Source organism: Synchiropus splendidus, chromosome 14, assembly GCF_027744825.2.
Source record: "Synchiropus splendidus isolate RoL2022-P1 chromosome 14, RoL_Sspl_1.0, whole genome shotgun sequence".
In the NCBI taxonomy this organism is placed as follows: Eukaryota; Metazoa; Chordata; class Actinopteri; order Syngnathiformes; family Callionymidae; genus Synchiropus; species Synchiropus splendidus.
Genome location: NC_071347.1, coordinates 22,726,792 through 22,731,445, shown reverse-complemented (window position 1 = coordinate 22,731,445; position 4,654 = coordinate 22,726,792).

Below are 4,654 nucleotides of genomic sequence, written 5' to 3'. Positions count from 1 at the left end.
TGACGAGTACGTTTTATTTGAGAGGTTCCCTGAATGCAGCACGAAGCTTTTAGCTCTGTGTGGTCGCTAGACTTGAGCATCATAAAGGGGGAACTGACTGAATCGTACATGACTTGACAGACTCCCCCTTAACACAGTCACATGTTCGTCCACTGCCCTGTAAGTTTGGTTTTTACATGCCGACAGCTCATGCGAGATGAATGTTGTGGGAATCATGACATTTTACTTATGATCATATATATATATCAAGTATCTGCTATTGAATAAATTGTTTTATAAAGCTTTGTCCAATGAAAGACTGACTCCAACAGACGCAGTGATCATGGGTGAGGTCACCTCGCTGTGATCCAGCATGAGAGGGGTGTGTTTGATAAGGATAGCGTGGGAAAGATGCCTGGATGGAAGAGTGAGTCATGAAAGGCAGGAACCACCAGGTATGAGGACCATTGAGGAACCCAGGAGACATCTAACCCAGAACCAGTCCAAACAGCCTGAGTTTGTGGGGACAAACATCTGCCTTCCCCTAAGTGAAGGAATGTGGAAGATAAGGAACCTCTGGGACAGCGATGGGTCAGGAGGAGGAATGATGGAGCCAGGCAGAGATGGGACCAGTCAGTCCACCAGCAGAAGCAACACTATCAGAGGAGAGGACCGCATCATCTGCTCACAGCTCTCCACCCAAAAAAGGCCAGAAAATGGGCAACAACAAGAGGATTCATCAACGTCATTTCAAACCAAGGGGTGTCGACACCAGATCAGGAATGTGGCGCCATGGCACCCGGGACCCCAAGAGACCAGGACCCATCAGAACTGAAGATGAAGTGAAATGTGTCATAAAAGGGTCAGGGTCAGAGCTGAGGCTGAGTCAGGCGCAGCTGTGGAGCCAGAGCTCTGTCAGGGTCATGAGACTCCTCTGTCAGGGAATACATGAGTCATTCTCACCAGTAAACAGACAGATACATTCAAGGGGTATATTCCTACAATTTAAATATTAAAATCCATCTGTCAAATGAGGCATCAATTCACACAAAATCCAGCGGATCGCTTACTTCAGTCTGAGAGTTCAAGTGTGTTCTGAAAATTTCAGCAATTTACTTCCAAGATGAGAGAGAATTCTTGTGGAACAACTCATAAACTCCAACAAAATATAAAAATGGTGAATCATGCAAAGTAAAGCTGGTGCAGAACAGAAATATAGTGTAAAACCGACACCTTTACAGGCGCTTTTTTCCCCAAACGGTGGTGATAATTCACATTCATTGAGGGAGTGTGAGCAGAAACACCACTTAACTCGCTAATACTGCGTAACCCGTGCTGCCATTCTACCTCTTCTATTGTTGCTGGTCAAAAAAACAGTAGATAAAACAAGAAACGAGAGAGAGAGAGATGAAATATTGCTTTAACGAACTCTCAGCAAAACATTTTTGACACACTGGTGAACAAAGCAGCACAACAGCACTCACCAATATTTGCCGGAAAGACGCGAAATCCCCCCAAACTCCGGGGTTTTTTCCAACTTTCAGCAGAAACACCGAGTCAAATTTAGCCAGCTAGCGGCGTCACACTGTGACCGGAAGTCGGTCTGACAAATACAAGAACCCGAAGTTCACATTTGTAAAGTCATTTAATTTATGTGAATATATATATATATATATATATATATATATATATATATATATATATATATATATATATATATATATATATATATATATATATATATATATATATATATATATTTAATATTATATTTATATATATATTTTTTTATATATTTGTTTTTAAATTCACAATTTTATTTAGTGAACGGCTATAACTAATTTAGCTCAGGTCTTTTGATCGATTTAATTGAAATTGGTGTTAACCTTCAAACATAAAAATATAGCGTTAAAATAAAGGAACGTTTTTATGAGAGTAGTTACGCAACCTGACCACTAGATGGTGCAGTTAACCACCTGTGTAATAGGTAACTATTAATTTTCCTTAAAAACTTCACTGGCAATTTTAAATGACTGTTAAAGCTAAATGAATTCATAAAAGAAACCAGCCTCTGCCACCTGCTGTGCACTGCGGCAACAGCAGACGGGAGTGAGCTTCACCATCAGGACCAGCCTCTGCCTCATTCAGTCTCATGGGCCCCAGATCAGGACTTGTTCCAGCAGCTCTGTCCCAGTGAGGAACCTTCATGGACCAGCCCATCGGTGCCTGATCTCTGAGGGCTTCGCTGGAGGTGAGAAAGTTTGAATCCACTTTCCTCTCACACACGTTTAAAACCAATTTTCGAACTGGCAGAAGGCCACAGAGGAGATTGATGGAGGTGGTGAAGGAGGACATGAGGTGTGTAGGTTTGAGAGGAGAGGGAGCAGAGGACAGGGGGAGGTGGAACAAGCAGCTTTGTGGTTTGGGATTTTGAATAATAATTTTCAATATCTGAATTCACTCATGTCTGTCCTCAACGTTGCTGCCACATCTCGCAGGAGCGTCAGGTCGACACCTGCAGCTCCTGCGGTGGGGCCAGTCCAGGCACCTTCTGGGGTCCACAGGAGGCGGGAACCCAACACGGTCACGTGAGTCGCAGAGAGACCAGCAGTTTCACAAACATGAATTCCGACTTTTGTTTCCAACCATGACGGAGGGCGACGTCAGGTGACGGCTGACTGGTATTTTGTTTTCTCCCGTTCAAGGGTCACATGTCAGGGGAAGGGGCTCCGTTTGGGGTCGCACAGTCTGACTCAGGTCAAACGCACAATCGCTGGTCGTCAGACGTAAACAGGCGGCGCGTGTCTGGACAAACGCCCGACCAGCCATTCCAACGACTCCACAGCTCTTTGTGTTCCCAGACAACAGCATTCTCCTGTGTGTGTGTGTGTGTGTGTGTGTCCAGGTGTTCACTCTCTGGGGTCCGAGTCTGCGCTGACACTCCAGTCCCCTCACAAGACCTGTCTCTATATTAGGCCATAATCTTAATCTCACAACAGGTGTCCCCCATCTGGAGCTGACCTCTGACCCCGAACCTTCATCGGGTCTGTGAGGCCCGGTTTCCATCAGAGATGGCAGAGGAACAGGGAAACACAGGACTCAGTAACATTCCATGACTTCACCATGATGTCACAAGGGCCGACTATCAGACCGGGGAAGGACAAATTCCAGCCGGGGCCTCTTATCAGTGACCCCCCCGAAACTGAGCGCCTCCTGCAGCCCGTTCCTGCTGACACACTTCCAGACCAGCGCAGCACCCACTCTCACACCAGCGTGAGATTAAGACGTACGACAGCACTTTCTCATGGAAGGATCACACTCATCAACACTTCCATACACGACAACACACACACATTTGAATCTCTTTCCTTGTGGGGACCTCTCCTGGCCATTGCCCTTTCCCCAGCCTCTCCCCCGAAACACATGGCTCACCTGAACCAAACTGAGACCCAGTTACAACCACCCAGTTTTAACCCTCAAATCTAATCGGGGCACCAAATTTGGTGTCTCCATCTACTGGTGTGTATCCTGAGAAATGACCCACATTCTGGGTTGAACATGAACACACACACACTCCTCATGAAGCTAACTCAAAATAACACTGCCTCACCTCCCCATCACTCGCTGACCCTCAAAAGTTCTGACACCAAACACGGCCCTCGTGTCCTCTGTGACGGTGTGTCTGACCTCTGCTTCCCTCTGTTGGCCTTGTCTTCGATGGTGGCTCTGAGGGCGAACATCAAGATTCCCAGGCTGGCACCTCACCAACGGGCCATCTGCCAGAGCCGCCCGGACGCCATCATTGTTGTGGGCGAAGGAGCCCAGATGGCCGTCACGGAGTGCCAGTGTCAGTTCTGATACGGACGGTGGAACTGCTGGGGGAGAGGACAGTGTTGGGACAGGAGCTGTGAGAAGGTCAGTCTGGACTTTATCACAGACCAAGGTGGAGCATGTGTGTTTGCTCGAGTGTGTGTTTCCCTGCGCCCTCAAGTCATCAGCCTCCAATGTGTCACCTCTGAACCTGATCATATGACCACCATGACCCATGCAGTATCCTCTTACTCCAAACAAAGACACAAAAGACACCACATAGATCAAGACAAAATAATCACATAAAAACATTTACTCCAATACATGTTTTCATATAACTGTACGAAAAATAAAAGTCTGAAATGAACAAAAATGAATTTATAAAAACAATTATTAAAATGAAAAAAAAATTCTGACAAAAAAGGTTTAGATTTTTACGTAATTGTGTATATTATTTTGTGATGTCCTCATTTGTGATGAATTTTTTATAGATATCTCACAATAGGAATTAGACCCTAGTGAGGTCAAAGCAAAGTAACGTATGTGAGCACATAGAAGTATTGCAGTATTCAATGACTTCTTCAGTTCAACTTTATGGAAAGATTCATTGCATAGTTAAAAAAAACATATTGATTCTGTATAATATTTCAAAAATGTATGGTAATACATATTCCCTTCCTCAAATGTGCCCTAGCTTTGAACTTTTTTAATAACTGGATACTTACTTTTTCATCCTTTGTTTTTTGTTTAATATAAATGTTTATTATTGTTCATGATAGTTAGAAAAACAATTTCTGTGGAATCATGATGTAGCATTCTGACGTCTTGAGGTCTGAATGGTGAGAGCCAGAGAAAACACAACGCG